The sequence below is a fragment of the Lissotriton helveticus genome, chromosome 7 (genome assembly GCF_964261635.1).
Source record: "Lissotriton helveticus chromosome 7, aLisHel1.1, whole genome shotgun sequence".
Taxonomy (NCBI): domain Eukaryota; kingdom Metazoa; phylum Chordata; class Amphibia; order Caudata; family Salamandridae; genus Lissotriton; species Lissotriton helveticus.
This window is the reverse complement of record NC_136068.1, coordinates 668,521,295-668,538,147: the sequence shown is the minus strand read 5'-3', so window position 1 is coordinate 668,538,147 and position 16,853 is coordinate 668,521,295. Positions and strand designations below refer to the sequence as shown.

Here is a 16,853-nt window from a genome sequence, read left to right as displayed (position 1 = left end):
TGAGAACACTTTTAAATCCAAAAAGTGTACAAAAACTCCAATAAACCCTTAAACAAGGGAGAGCTCAATGCACAGGGTCCTGTAAGCAGGAGCCGGAAAAAAGAACTGAAAGTAAGTTGGACCTGCTATGCATTCTGGGATACTGAGTTAAAGTTCTGGAAGGTTCTCTTAAAGGCACAGTATCCTATTTAAGCCACATAATGGCAGCCTATGGGGCTTGTCTGTCCATGCCTTCCTCTCTATCATTTCTGAGGGGTTTTGCAGTAAAAGCAAGGGAAATCTGGACAGGCTTTGCTGTTTGTGGATTTTTGGTGGAATTTTCTAGTTGAATTACTGGACAGTGTAGCCTGTGGATATAGGCTGCATTATTTGTCTTTAAATTTTCTCTTAAGTGTCTTTGCAGTTCTGCAATTTTCTGACAACTTAAGAGATTATTTTTGATTGCTGGGGTCCACGCACATGGGCGGGACTATTCACTAGATTATGACTATACACAGAGATCCCCAACTACAGAATTAGTGTTGTCTGTTTAGCGAGCTGAAAAGAATGTGTAACAAGTTCCACTACTAACAATAATTTGAAGATGGTGGATGAATTGCAAATGAAAGTTAGAATAATAACTTTAGAAAAGTTTATGTAGTTTAAATGTGTTTTGTATTGGAAAACACAGGTTCCTAACTATAACTAAGCTTTAACCTTTGGTTTATTCATTGAGATTTCACCAATTGAGTCCATCAGTAGTGCGCTCTTTGCACAGCTGGTGCTGGCCTGGAGGGTGGAATATCCAACAAAATTGTAAACAAGTCGCACTTCAAGAAAGTAGGTTTCTTCAACACAATTTATTCAACAGATGCAATCTCCATAACCCCCACCAACACGTTAATACTTTCACCCATTTCAGCCCATTAGGAGGCATTACGGGAGCTGTAAGTTTTATTTATTAATCACAAGGATATTTCTATTAATAATCTGTTGCTATTATTTATCTTTTCTTTTCTTATCTCATTGGACCCAGTGTCTTCTGGTGCCATGAGGCTAATGAGCGGGTTGGGGTACTGATCCACAGATTGATGTCTTCAAATATATTAGACTTCATTGACTTTAGGGCATTCTCTCTATTTAATAGATTACAGATATATTCTTATACGTTTCTCATTACGTCCACTTCATGCATGGTAGTGACGCTAAATGAGGTAGTTACTTCCCAGGGAGTGAGAACATTATTTGTTCATGTTTACTAAAGCACAAGTTACTTACTTGTGTAACACATATCTGTGAGACATTGGTTAGTGATAGATTCCTTACCTTAGAAAATCCACAGGAATCCGACTGGGTCCGGAAAGTTTTTGTCAGCAGTACCCCTGCGCGTCGGTAGGCGTCGTCGTACAGCTCCACGCACGTTGTTGGCGTCGTAGTCACCGAGATAACGTCGCTGGAGCTACTTAGACGCGCCCGTGGGTGCAGACGTCAGTTCTGTACACGACTTTCCACGCCAGGAAAGCAGAGACATGCAAGATACTGACCACTGGTGCATTGAAACTAGGGCCCTGAAAGGGATTACCTTAACCCTAGAAATCAGTTATCAGAACGCGGAGGATAGGTGGGGCGGTAAGGAATCTATCACTAACTAATGTCTCTTACAGATATATCGTTACACAAGTAAGTAACTTGTGTATCTGAAAGAGACAAGTTAGTGATAGATTCCTTACCTTAGAATAGATACCCCAGCAATACCAAGCATGGTGGTGGGTCTGCGAACCAGCTCCACACCAGAAAGTCACGGAGAACAGTACGGCCAAAGAAGCCATCTCTCGGGACTTGACTGCCAAGGCAATAATGCTTGGTAAAAGTGTGCAACGAGATCCACGTGGCTGCCTGACAGATGTCTTGCAGGGGGACACCACATCACAATGCAGTAGTAGCTACTATCGCCCTGGTAGAATGGGAGCGCAACCCCACCGAGGTTCCTTTTTAGCCAGAGAATAACAGGCTTTGATACACAAGACGAGCCAGCGGGAGATAGTCCAATTGTGTACAGCCCGGCCTTTCTTGGCACCCCGCGATCACGTAGCCAACAAAGAGCTGGTCATCCACCCGGAACTGTTGTTTACGAATCAGGTAAAATTAGAGCGCACATTTTGGGTCCAGACGATGGAGCCTCTCTTCCTCTCTGGAAGGGTGCGGAGGCGGAAAGAAATTGAGCAAGGTGATAGTTTGTCTGATGTGGAAGGCAGTGACAACCTTTGGCAAGAAGGAAGGACGAGCGCGAAGAACAACCTTGTCCGGATTAGCCGACATAAAAGGAGGCTTACAGGAAAGAGCCTGTAGCTCACTCACGCGCAAAGCGGAGGTGATGGCAACCAGGAAAGTAGTCTTCAAAGTTAACAAACGAAGAGGACAGTTATGAAGCGGCTCAAAAGGAGTGGACATCAGAAAAGGAAGAACCAGATTCAAGTCCCACTGTGGCATCACAAATGGAATAGGAGGGAAAAGGTGAGTAATGCCTTTGAGAAATCCATTTACGACAGGGGACTTGAAAAGAGAGGGCTGATCAGGGAGCCTGAGAAAGGCCGAAATCGCAGAAAGATAGCCCTTGATAGTGCCCACAGCAGAGCCCTGCAGGGCCAGAGAAAGAAGGAACAAAAGGACTTCTGAAAGAGGGGCAGAAAGGGGATACACAGCCTTTGCTGTGCACCATGCCACAAATTTGTTCCACCTGCAGGGGTTTACCGATTTAGTGGTGGGACGCCTGGCTGCCAAAATGATTTCACAGACTTTAGGGGGCAAGTCAAAAGGAATCAACTGTCGCCGCTCAATCTCTACACATGTAGGTGGAGGCTGGACAGGTTTGGGTGGAGGACCGTCCCCTGCTGTTGGGACAGAAGATCCTCCAGAAGAGGCAGTCGGATCGGGGGATCCATGCTTATACTGAGTAGCTTGTGATACCAAGCCCAGTCCGGGGCCACAAGAATGACTTGGGCCCGGTCGCACCTGATCTTCTTCAGCACTCTGGGTAGAAGTTGTATGGGCGGGAAGGCGCTCCACTCGTGATGAAAAGTGTCGACGAGCGAGTGCCGCGTTGGAAATTCCAACACGCAGAAGTGATGACATTGCGCGTTCTCTTCGGTGTCGAATAGATCTAGCCAAGGTTCTCCCCACTGTTGACGCCATTCGTGATCCATCAGGCACCTGCAGCTGAGTTTGTGCGCCCTGGTGTTCAAAGAACCTGCCAGGTGTTGAACAGTCAATGAAATGCCTTGACGTTCCAGCAGTGTCCAGAGGCCCAGAGCCTCCTGACATATGGTCCACGACCCCAACCTGCCTTGTTTGTTGCAATACCACATGGTGGCGGTGTTGTCTGTGAACAACTGAACCACCCTCTCCTTGACAGAGGGAAGCAATGCTTTCAGTGAAAGAAGGGTCGCCAGAACGTTGATATGGAGTCGGAACTCCGCCGGAGACCGCCGCACCCTTGTGGCCACCCCATCACAGGAGGGACGCATCCGTCACCACTGTGTGCTCCGGCTGGGGAAGGGAGAGGGATCTGCGGCTGACCCAATGTTGATTTGTGAGCCACACTGCAATTGTTGTGCAGCGCCCTTCGAGGTCTGGAAGTAGTTGGACAGGTTCCCCTGATGCTACGCCCACTGGAACTTCAGGTCCCACTGCAGAGCCCACATACGCCATCTGGCATGGTTGGTTAGCAGAAAGCAGGAGCCCATGAGGCCAAGCAGCCTCAAAGTCGTCCTGACCGTAACCCAGGACAAGGGCTAAAAGATCGGAATCATAGCCTGAATGTCCCGGACACACTGTTCGGGAGGATAAACCAGAAACTGAGCCATGTCCAGAACCGTTCCGATGAAGAGGAGGTTCTGAGAGAGAATCAGGTGCGACTTTGGCACGTCGATGGAGAACTACAGCAAATGCAGGAGGTCGACCGTAGTCGGAAGGTGACTGTATGAGGTAAGCCCGCCTTCAACAACCAGTCATCGAGATAGGTAAAGACTGAAACCCCTGATCTGTGCAGATGAGCTGCGACCACCGGCATCACTTTGGTGAACACCCGAGGGGCGATGGTTAGGCCAAAGGGGAGCACGGTGAACTGAAAATGCTCCTGCCCTGCTGTGTATTGCAGGTAACGCCGGTGGGCCGGCAGGACGGGGATATGAAAATACTCATCCTGCAGGTCCAACGCTACCAATCCAGTCTTGCGGGTCGAGGGCAGACAAGACCTGAGCAAGTGTGAGCTTCTTGAACTCCTCCTTCCGACGGAAGGCATTGACGTTCCGATGGACTAAGACCTGGAATCATTGGCGTGGGTCTCCCTTCCTCTCTACTCTCCCTATCTTCTATATTGGCTGGATTTAGATGATCTGGGTGCCGTGCCACTGCTACTCAGTGCCACAGCGCGAATGCTCCCTGTATATAAATGATTGCATGAATAAGGATAACTATAATACCTACATCGGTGTAGCCTGTTTCAATAGTGAGTTACCCTCCATTTCACTGTCGCTACTGCGAATTTGTCCATTCTCATAGGCCAGGACGGGCCAGTTAAAGATTGCTTTCTATTATCATATCAGGCCCTAGGAACCTGATAGGAACCTCAAGTTTGATATGTATATGCTCAGGACATTGTAAGGACCGTTTATATATTACATGTTTTGAAATACCTTTCCTGGAAACATGATAGTTTCTTGTCTAACCTTTACTGTAGGCTGTTGCGTGTATGTGTATTGACCGTCTGGTTTTGGAGCAGCAGGGCCAGCTGGGTCAGACCTGGCTGGAGAGAGAGAGATCGGTCTTCAGAGCATGGGGAAGGGTGACTCTGATACGAGCAGGGCCGTGCCTGGCAAGGTGAATGATGGCTCCACCTCCCACTGGGTGTCTGTTAGCAGACCCCCTCATTCTGAAAGGACAGTATGTCGCCTCATAAACCAAGTGCTCCCCGACCCCACCGAATTTTGACCGGAGTCAGTGATTTGCAACCTTAGAGAACAAAGACTTTTTAGGTATAAAATGCTGTGCTGGAACTTTGGTCAAGTGTGTTCCTTCTGGATGTCAAGACGAAACTGTCCGAGTGAACAGAGGAAAGGACTTTGCAACTTTCATCAAGCTTGCCAAAGAAACTACCAGAGGGCCTAAATCGAGAGCACCTCCTGCAGAAGTCTCAGGGATATTAGACTTCACCCTGTCAGCCGTCGGAATTTCTGTGCGAAGAGTTCTGCTTGCAGGTGAGGCCTCCGTCGAGTAATCCGGAGCCTCTAGTTCTACTGTGAGGACCACAGACTGGGCACTGCTGAACTTTTGCTAAAACTGTGCAGGCCGCTGCAGCTAAGAAAGCTGCTGCCGCTGAGAGCCCGCCTGAATCTGATTCGAGACTTTCTAAACTTTTGCTGAACCTGTGCGGGCCGCTGCAGCTACGAGAGAGCTGCTGCCGCCGCTGAGAGCCCCCCTAAATCTGTATCTTCAAACCCTTCGCTGGATCCGTGTTGGCCGCTGCAGCAGAGAATAGAGCTGCCGCCGCTGAGCGCCCGCCTGAATCTGCACCTTCTGACCTTCAGCTGAATCTGTGTGGACCGCTGCAGTTGAGAGAGAGCTGTGGCCTCTGAGCGTCCACCGTGGTGCCCGCCTGGTAAGACAATCCATTGTCGTACGGGCCACCGCAGCTGAGATGGACCTGCTGCCGCTGAGTGCCCTTTGCCACTTTGCCTCATCGTGATTTGTCCCGTGGGCCGCTGCAGCTAAGAGAGAGCTGTGACCGCTGAGCGCCTGCAGCATTGATGTCTTTTCTTCCTCGTAATTTGCCCCGTGGACCGCCACAGCTAAGAGGGAGGTGTGGCCGCTGAGCGCCTGCACCATTGACAACTTTGCATCCTTGGGATTTGTCCTGTGGGGCACCGCAGCTAGGAGAGAGCTGCTGCCCCTGTGAGCCCACCCCTTAGCTGCACAACAAGAGCCATCGCCACCACCAGCCCGGTCCGCCGCAGCCGCGTGCTGCTGCCCCTGAGTGCCCGAACCACTGTGAGTACACGCTGCAGATCTCAGCCTCCAAGACTTGTGGTCGCTGGGAGTACGCCTGTCATAAGACTATTACTGCGCAGGCCTGTGGCTCTGAAAAGAACATGCTTGGGCGCCCCTTCCTTGACCACGAAAGGAGCGAAAAGCAGAAGCGGAAGGACTGCGTGTGGCCGAAAGGCCCAAGGATTTCGCTGTAGCCCGCGAGTCCTTTGAACGCTCCAACGTGCAATCTGCCTTATTGCCAAACAGGTGAGTGCCATCAAAGGGCATGTCCATCAATGTGTTCTGGACATCCCCAGAAAAGCCAGTTGTTCTCAGTCAGGCGTGGCGACGTAGCGCCACTGTCGTGGAAATCACCCTGCCCAGCGAGCCAGTAGTTTGTTATATTGAACAGTGGTCCTTGTTAAAGCAAAAAATGGAGAGAATGAATATAGAACACAATTGATTCTATATGGTCTACCCAGCTGGATAGACAGTTTAAAATAAATGAATAAGTATTCTGTCCGAGGACAGTTGCAATATCCAGTGGGATACAGTCCTGTATCCAAAGCAATACATATAAAGTGTGACATGGTGACAGGGTGACATTTTAAACACATAAATCAACAAGCATTTACAATGCAATAGGTCTCGCAGTTGTTAGAGTTTGAGCTATTGGCATTGTAAATGGCAATGTCTTTTATTTATGTGTTGGTTTTTAAAACATAAATAAAAGGCAGTGTCATTTACAATGCCAATAGGTTAAACTCTCGCAAATGCGAGACCTATTGCATTGCAAATGCTTTTTTTTATGTAGTTGTCTGTGAAGTTCCACTTGCAAGTCATGGAGCACGCCCAGGTCAAGCAGAATCTGTGGTGTTTCTAGACAACTGAAACAGCCAATTGTTTTATGGCCATTTCTTGCAGGGGCTTCACAAAAAACAACCACGAGGACTGACAGGGGAGACCCCTCAGCAATCCTGCATATTAATATTTTAGGAGAAAAGATAGTTGCAAAAAAATACTAGGCGTGACCGTCTGGACAAGATTGGACAAAACCAAAGAAAAACAGCAGTCTTTTCCACGTTTGGGGTGTCTTTAAAGCCCTAGCCTAGCAACATTTTAACTGCACTCTGCATCTGCACTCTGCATCTGCACTCTAAATCTGCACTCTGAATCTGCACTCTGAATCTTGAATCTGCACGCTGCACTCTGCACTCTGAATCTTGAATCTGCACGCTGCACTCTTCAATCTGCACTCTTCAATCTGCACTCTTCAATCTGCACTCTTCAATCTGCACTCTTCAATCTGCACTCTTCAATCTGCACTCTTCAATCTGCACTCTTCAATCTGCACTCTTCAATCTGCACTCCGAAACTGCACTCCGAAACTGCACTCCGAAATTGCACTCCGAAACTGCACTCCGAAACTGCACTCTGAAACTGCACTCTGAAACTGCACTCTGAAACTGCACTCTGAAACTGTGCTTACCCCTCTTCTAGTGCACTTCCTCAGAGGTAAGAAGCACTATATACATTCAGCTACAATACAATACACGCCTTTCGCGAAATTATTTTCTTCCTTTGGTTGTCTGCCCTGGACTATATATATATAGATATATATATATATATATATATACTACGTGTAGAAAACAAAAAAAGCTTAACACAAAAAAGAGACAGGACGCTTTATTACAGTTTTATAAACATCAACTTTATCGACTGTTAACACCTCTCTTGGATCCGAAAAACCCAAACAGGAAATCACGATGATCATCACAAAATATGTAATTGCGCAGACAAAGCTTGAGAATACTTTCATCGTTAATAGCCCATAGCCAACAGCAAGATCTCAAATACTCTGTACCCAACAATACCTAGGGTACACTGCTAGATTGATTTAGTATGGCACTGGAAGGGGAGGTGTGTGTACGAGCCCTGTCATACTGTCTTCATAAATGTAAAAAGCCTACCTGTTGTGCTGTTCGGTAACTTTGCCCTACGGCTCCGAGAATATTTGCCGAAAGAACAAGCGGGAGGCGGCTCGGGCGAAGTACGTCGTCCGGAGACGTGCGCGTCCACAGAGCTGAGTCGGCTCGTGCACAGGCCAGTAGCGGCTCGTGCACAGCTCTAGACTCCCTTGCCAGTGAACACGGCGACTATAGAACTCGCTGGCGGGAGCGCTTCGCGCTACAACGCCAGCTCGACCTAAAAAAAGGGGGACAGCAGTGTCAAGGCCAAAACGGATCGTGAACTTTGCTGAGTCTCTCCCCTCAGCAATAGCTTGGGAGAGTACTGCCCGACCCTTCACCAGACACGGAGGCAGCACCTGCGCAACCGTATCCCACACAGAATGGGAATAACGGCCCAAGAGACATGCGGTGTTCACAGACCGCAGTCCAGAATTGGCAGAAGAAAGGAAAATGCTTCTTACCAGTATGCATCTGTTCTTGGCATGTAGTGCTGCAGAGTCCTACACTTAGCAATAGATCGCCACCTGGTGTTGGGCTCGGATGATTGCAGGTTGTTGTCTTCTTGGAAGAAGTCTTTGTAGTCACGAGATAGGTGACTCTTCCCTTGGACAATACTGCGCATGGTCATCGACTCCATCCTCAGATTGTTTTTCGCCATGATGGGAAATGATGGAGTTAGTAGAAGTAAAGAGAAAGGATGTCCATGCGTGTGCATCTAAGTAAGATGAGTACTGGAACGGATACAAGTCCAGGGGAGGCGGGAGGGCGTGTAGGACTCTGCAGCTCTACATGCAAGAACAGATGCATACTGGTAAGTAGCATTTTCCGTTTGAGGCATATGAGCTGCAGATCCTACACTTAGCAACGATTGTGCAGCAGTGCCTCCCCTAGCAGTGGTCGCTTGTATCCGTTGCAGCATACTGAAAAAGTGTTTTAAGGACAGCTTGGCCCACTGCAGCTTGCTGCTTGGCCTGCACATCAACACAATAGTGTTTAGTGAAGGTGTGTATTGTAGACCATGTTGCTGCCTTGCATATTTCCTCTAGTGGTATGTTTCCTAAGAAAGCCATAGAGGCTCCTAGTTTGCGAGTGGAGTGACCTCTAGGAGGAACTGTTATTGTACGTTTAGCTTTTTGGTAGCATATTTGAATACACTTTACAATCCATCTGGCAATTCCTCCTTTAGAGATGGGATTGCCTTTGTGTGGGGGGGAGAAAGATACAAATAGTTGTTTTGTTTTTCTGAAGGATTTAGTCGTGTCTGTGTAGTATAGTAGAGCTCTTCTAACATCTAAGGTGTGTAAGGCCCTTTCTGCAACAGAGTCCGGTTTTTGAAAAAACTCTGGTAACTCTACTGATTGGTTAAGGTGAAAAGGACTAATCACTTTTGGTAGGAATTTAGGATTGGGTCTAAGAACCACTTTGTTAGGATGCATTTGAAAAAATGGTTCTTCTATTGTGAATGCTTGTATTTCACTAACTCTTCTGAGAGAGGTGATGGCAACAAGGAAGGCAGTTTTCCATGTAAGGAATTGCAGTTCACACTTATGTAGGAGCTCAAAAGGGGGACCTATGAGTCTTGTAAGGACCACATTTAGGTTCCATACTGGAGCAGGTGGTAACCTAGGTGGGATTATCCTTTTTAATCCTTCCATAAATGCTTTTATTGCAGGTACTCTAAAGAGAGATAGATGTTGCCTATTTTGTAAATATGCTGCAATTGCTGCTAGATGCAGGCGTATGGAAGAATAAGCCAAATTGGACCTTTGTAGGTGTAAAAGGTAGCAAATCATGTTTTGGATGGAAACATCCAGTGGATCAATGTGATTGTTGTTACAGTATATTGCAAATCTTTTCCACTTAGCAGCATAACATGCTCTGGCAGTGAGTCGTCTAGCTTCTCTAATTATATTCATACAGTCTGGTGGTAAATTTAAGTAACCAAACTCTAGGACTTCACGAGCCATATCGCCAAATTCAGTTGGCTTGGTTCTGGGTGCCTTATTTCTCCATGGTTCTGTGTTAACAGGGATGGCGTGAGCCGTAATTTCTGATGTGGAACCAGTGAGAGATCTAGTAGCGTGGTGAACCACGGCTGACGAGCCCATGTGGGGGCCACTAGTATTAGTTTGAGAGACTGTTGCCTGAGTTTGCGTACTACTAGTGGAATGAGTGGGAGAGGCGGAAAAGCGTACGTAAATCTGCCTGACCAGTTCATCCATATTGCATTCCCCTCCGACCGTGGGTGTGGGAACCTGGCGGCGAAGGTTGGGCATTTTGCATTTTCGTGCGTGGCAAACAGGTCTATCTGTGGATGCCCCCACATTTGGACGAATGGTTGTAGAACTTGTGGGTGCAACTCCCATTCGTGAATCTGTTGTGACTGACGACTCAACAGATCTGCTATCTGGTTGTGAATTCCTGGAAGGTGTGCTACTGTGAGGTGTATATTTTGAGGGATGGCCCATCTCCAAATGTTCTGTGCAAGCTGGGACAGTTGCAGAGAGTGTCCCCCCCCCCCGTTTTTGTATATAATACATGGCTGTCATAGGACTAGGACAGCTTTGTTTTGTCTTTTTTTTTTTGCAGAGTTTTATTTAGCGCGAACTAGACCCGAACCGAATCAGGTATCAAAGCACTTTACATATTTTCCAGTTACGTTACACGAGGACACACTTTCATTTTTAGGCACGGGGAGATTAAGTGATTTGCCCAGAATCACAGGAGGTTTTGGCGTCGTTACCGAGACTCGAACCCAGACCCCCAGGTCCGAGGTCGAGCGCCCTAGCCGTTAGGCCAACTCCTCTCCCCGCTTCTACATTCCACTTCAGGAAGCTCAGTGTCTGCTTTCCTGTGCCTTTTTCTGTCTCAACCACAGGTTCCATTTGTATTGATTAAGGGGGGAGCACACTATTGACATTAGAACAGCTCCTATAATCCAGGAATTTAGAAAGAAAATGGAGACATCTCTTCGAAGAGTACAACAAACCTACTCAAGAACCTATCACCGGCCTCATTATAAACAGTCTTTAATCACATCTCATGTCCACAGTTGAGACTTCCTCGCTCTTCATCTAGGTTCATACCATACAGGTAAGGAATGTCCAGATAGAGGCTCAGATTCTTACTAAACAGTCGGCCAGCAGACACTCCTGCTGCAGAAGACACCACACAACAAACTCCTACTGTATTTGTACTTGAAAAGTTTTGAGTGCTAGGAAAATTGCTAGCAACTCCAAATGGTTGATGTGGAACTGTTTCTGTTGATTGTTCCACTGACCTTGTGTGGTATAATGCAAGAGATGGGCTCCCCATCCGGTGAGGGATGCATCTGTCGTGAGCACTATTTGTGAAATAGGATCTAGGAATGGCCGTCCCTCTGTTAAGTTTTTGGTGTTCCACCATTGCAGAGAGCGATATGTACGGCTGTCTACCAACACCAGGTCTGTGAGCTGACCTTGAGCCTGATTCCACTGTTGTGCCAGACATTCCTGTGGTGGGCGCATAAAGATGCAAGACGCCATCATGCCTATTAGTTTCATGAACACTCTGGCTTGGAGAGAGTGCTGGCATTGAAACAGGGAGACTAAGGTCTGAATGCATTGAATCCTGGCTTGACTGGGATACGCTAGAGCTGCAGATGTGTCTATGGTAGCTCCTAGATATTGATGAACGTGCGAAGGCTCTAGGTGCGACTTGGTGTAGTTCATCGTAAACCCTAAGTCGTGCAGTATTTGAATTGTTTGTTTCGTGTGTTGTACACACTGTTTGAACGATCTTGCTTTTATGAGCCAGTCGTTTAGATAAGGGAAGACATGTATTTGTTGCCTTCTGAGATGTGCTGCTACTACTGCTAAGCACTTTGTAAACACTCGTGGTGCTGTTGTGACCCCGAATGGAAGGGCTTTGAACTGGTAGAGTTGTCCTTGTATGACAAACCTTAGATACTTCCTGTGTGCAGGATGTATAGGAACGTGAAAATAGGCGTCCTTTAGGTCTAGTGTGGACAGAAAGTCTCCCTGTTGTAGTAATGGGAGTACTTGTTGTAAAGTGATCATGTGAAAATGATCCGATTGTATGTAGTGGTAGAGGGGCCTGAGGTCGAGAATTGGTCTCAGTGTCCCGTCCTTTTTGGGAATTAGGAAGTACAGGGAGTAAACTCCTGTTCCTTGTTCCTCTAAAGAAACTACTTGAATAGCATCTTTTTGTAGAAGTGCTAGAACTTGTTTGACACTACCAATGAGTCTAGTGGCAGATGTCCCTTGAAATAGACCGGATCAGCTGGTGCTGGTCTATACTTTTTTTCTATTCTGGGATTTAGCACCCTACATCTTACTGGATGTCCGGAGCATGTTTAATGACTCCTCTGATCATGGGTAATATTTGAGTAGACCTTTGCGACTGCTCAAATGTGTCTAGTAAGAAATCCTCCTCAATGGCATCAGAGTGCATTGATACTCTGTGGTAAAAGGGCAGCTCTGTTTAATAAATGATTAAACCCAATACTATCTTCTGGAGGGGAAAGTTTTGTTGGGTAGTACGGAGGATCAGGGATGTCTGGTGCATTGTGTGGTGTAAAACCATATGCCTCGTCCTCCTTGGGGTTGACCTCCTCCTCTAAAGGGTATGTTACGTTATCCCCCCCACCTAAATCATACTCCTCGTCAGTGTGGTGTGATGTGATGATGCAGGAGATTGAACAGGAGAAGTTATAGGTTCAATGTTAGGAAGGATAGGTGAGGAAGAAGGTGAAGGAGAGGAAGGGTGCATTGGAGAGGTTGCACAATCCTTCTTTTTGGTACGAACTACAGGTAGAAGTGGTGTGTCTGCTGGTCTCTTCTTGTAAGTATTTGCTTCCACATGTCTAGTTTTTGGGTTAATATAGACTTTTTTTTGTTTAGGATCTGGTCTAAACAGTTCTTCTTGTTCTATAATCTTCGGCGTCGATTTTTTCGGTGCCGATAGAGGTTGCTTAGTGTTCTTTGCCTTAGGAGGAGTGATTGAGTCCTGTGGCAATTTGTTCGGTGCCGAAGGTGGTTTAGGCTTGGTAGGCTTGTCAGAGGGTTTAGGCGTGTCTGTATCATGCCTTGGAGTCTTTGGTACCGATTTTGGAGATTTTGGCGTGGAGACAGGTTTTGTTGCGCCTGCGGCGCCGGAATCTGGCTTCCCTTTTTTATTTTTGGAACCGGAGGGTTTCGGAGTCAAAGTTTTTGGGTCCAGTACGGTTCTCGGCTTCGGCACCGATGTGTCTTTTGGTTCGGGTGCCGAAGGGTCGTTGTCTTTGGGCACCGAAGGGCGTATTGGCTTCGGTGTCGAAGAGTCCTTCGGTGTCGAAGGATGTTTCGGTGCCAATGGAGGAGGTGGAATTGGCACATGTTGTTTTTTCGGCGCCGAGGCACCGGAAGGCGTAGTCTTTTTCCTAGGAGCCGAGCCCGAAGGCGGGGCGTCGGAGGGTAAATCTCGGTCTCGCTGGGGCCCATGGGCGGAGAGTGCCGACCGCTGCCTTTGTCTTGGGTAGTGTATGTTGTGCGGGGGCAGTGGTACTCACGGGTTGTCAAGATGGAATCCAATCGTCCGAGACCTCTGCCCCCGATATGATCTGGCGATCAGGCGAGTCTTCCTCGGCGACGAGTGGAGCCTCGTCCTCTGAGATATCTTCGATTGGATCTTCGTCCTCGGAGAAGTCTTCTTCAACGATCTCCTCCTCAAAGATGGCCTCCGGTGCTGGCGCTGATCTCCTCGTTTCATGTGGACGGGCGCTCCGATCCCGAATGGTCTTCTTCGATCGGAAGGAGGCACAGGCTGTGCAGGTTGACTCATCGTGTTCTGGCGAGAGACAGAGGTTGCAGACCTTGTGATGGTCGCTATGAGGGAATTTTGCTCAACATACCGGGCATCTTTTGAATCGAGTTCTGTCCATGAGGCGTAGGCCGTACGGCGCCGATAGGCCCAACGGCCCGCGCCAACGCACCGGAATGTAGCTGGTGATGTCGAAAAGTCTATTCGATGTCGAAAGAAGTTTATCTAAAGTTTCTCGCTTCGAAAATGCAGAAAAACTCTTTTCTAGCCAGAGCGGAAAACTTTCATCCGAACCCAGTGGCGGAAAAAAACAATCTGAGGATGGAGTCGATGACCATGCGCAGTATTGCCAAGGGAGGAGTCACCTATCTCGTGACTACAAAGACTTCTTCCAAGAAAACAACAACCTGCAATCATCCGAGCCCAACACCAGGTGGCGATCTATTGCTAAGTGTAGGATCTGCAGCTCATATGCCTCGAACAAATCTTCTTCCCAAACTGCTCCAGTTTCTTGGATTTCCTATTGAGTGGTGCAGAAAGGAACGCGCTCGGGGACGCAGAGGTTTGGACAACCAAGCTCTCAGGGGTAGGGCGCTGGGAGAGAAAAACTGGGTAGCTCAGGATGGGTCGATGGAGTCGGGCCACGTTCTTATCCACAGGAGCCCCAGTGTTGGGCCTGGACAGGTGCCCAAAAGAACGTCTGAGATTGCATCATTAAAGGGCAGCAGTGGCTTCGTAGAAGAAGACGCCGGCCGTAGCACCTTCAGGGCTCAACAAATCCAATCGCCCGCTCGCATTTGCGAGGGAGAATGGATGAGGACGAGCTATTTTTAGGTCCTACTCGCCCTTTCTGGCAAGTAGGAAGACAAACTAACTTGTGTCCTCTATCTTTGAAAACGGAACAAAAGTGACAAGATAAGATTTAAAGGCATTTTTATTGCTCACAAAGGGACTGAGCAATAAAGAGGCCTTTAAATCTTGTTAACTTGTCACTTTTGCTCTGTTTTCAGAGACAGAGGTCAAGTTGGGTCGAGGGGATTAAGTTACTAGACCTGCAGGACTAGTACAATTTTTCAGATTTGTCGAGCCCTGACCTTTGTCAGGAGGTTAGCCCTGACGGCCACAGTAGGGAGCTCGAGGTGGAGAGCCTCGGCTGCCCTACGCAACACCATGGAATAGGAACCACCCTCCTCCGTAGCCACGGTAGAAGGAGACAGTGAGCCAGGTTCCGGAGTATAATACCAGTCACCTGCATCCCCCAGATCCTCATCCCAGTCCGGGTTTAACTCGCATTGTGCTGCGAGAGGGTCCTCAGACCCCTCCCAGTCCTCCCCGTCCTCTACATGACGAGCAGGTGGAACATAAGGAGGTGGGTGAAGAAAGGGAAAGAAATTCCACATTGGCATCGGTCGACACCCTTCTGGCTTCGGCTCCACGTCGGGGAGGAAGCTAGGGACAGCGTCAGCTGGGACTGTGGCTGGGGCCGCCGTCGATCTTACAGGGCCAACCGACATAGACGGGGATCCATGGGAGTCTCTCGGCCACGAGACCGAAGTTGTTGATGATGTCAGGGCCGGTGACGTCGAAGCATGAGGACCCCCAGTCGGGCCGGCGGGACCGAACTGTCCGAAGACACGTGCAATGGCGGAGAGAAACTCCTGCAGCTGGGCCAGAGTCGCTGATGGACCCGGAAGGGGTGGGTAGGCAATCGGCAACGCGCAGGCTCATCCGGAGCCGCAGGGGCGGCGCCACCCGCACCCTCATGGGCGACGGGTGAGGGGGAAGGCGAAGAGCGACAGCGCTTTTTGACTTTTTGTGCTTCGCCTTACCTGACTGAGTGCGAAGACTTGGAATGGTGGTGGTGGCTCCATGGCCTGTCCCTCGATTTCCAACGGGACGGGGACATGGAACGGCGCAGAGCCGACTCCCGGGTCTCTAGTCACTTTCGGAACTGCTCCCGCACAGTTTTCGGAGCCATGGCCCGGCAGTGGGGCACGACTCAGAGCCGTGGTCGCGCCCCAGGCAGTAGAGACACTCGCGGTGTGGGTCCGTAACCAACATCGTCCGGGGACATGCAAGTACTCAAAAAACAGAGACAAAAGTCCCACGATACATAGTCAAAAAATTACTGGGGGTACCACTCTCTCCGGATCTGCACTTGCTGGTGAGGAAAAATAAAGAACTGAGCGACGTCATCTCGCTGACTACGATGCCAACGACGTACGCGGATCCAGTCTGATGCATGGGGATATTTTAAGCTAAGGAATCTATCACCAACGTGTCTCTTTCAGATTGGAGTGGCATTTTCAGGGGTTCCCTTATTTTCAAAATGCATAGCTGAGTGCCTTTCATGGTGGTTTTAGTCTCCATCTATTTTCAGTGCGACCAATGTTTTAACGGATCGCCTGTACTTTATGTCATAGCCTGGTGCTAATATTTCATCAAGGTTGTAAGTACATTGTTGGTTCATATTCATTATATGGAATGGCATCATTTTCAGGGGTTCCTTTGATTTACAAAAGACATGGCTCAGTTGTGGTAGAAAAAATAAACAAGCTCTCGGTATTGGTTTGAAGTCTGATGCGGGATAGGCTCTGTGCTATGTGCACGCGCCCGGGTCACATGAACTGTACCTGATCTGCAATTTGGGTAGACTTTTGAAAGCCTTACTATAATTTCAACAAACCAGCAATGCTAAAGCAATGCTGTAGTCGAGACCTAAAAAGAAAACAAGTAGTCTCCTGAATGTGAGCAGTGGAAAGATGCAAGCCATCCAATCAAATGCATGATAAAGAAGGTATACTTCAGGGGTGAGGAATAAACACAAAAAGCGGAAGAAAAGCCATCAAATAAGTAGAAATCGAATGACACTTACAATAAAGTCTATTAACAGTAAGCAATGGCCTGGCCATAAGCCCACTGTACGTTTTTGGAATGGCCCAAAAGAGGTATTTCGCAAGCAAACTGCTAAAAGAGTTTTGCAGTTGAGACCTAAATATGAAATCGCAGATTCTGCTTTTCCTAATCCTAGAGGTCTCTTTCAAAGAAGAATTACTTCTTTGCAAGCAGAACTGCTGACAC

At 48.1% G+C, this 16,853-nt stretch overlaps 1 protein-coding gene across 1 annotated transcript in view; it reads right to left on the bottom strand.

Annotated features, from left to right (window-relative positions):
- FBXO38 (F-box protein 38) overlaps window positions 1–16,853 on the bottom strand; it is a 226,997-nt gene that overhangs the window by 39,972 nt on the left and 170,172 nt on the right. The gene's annotated exons all lie outside the window — the stretch shown is intronic.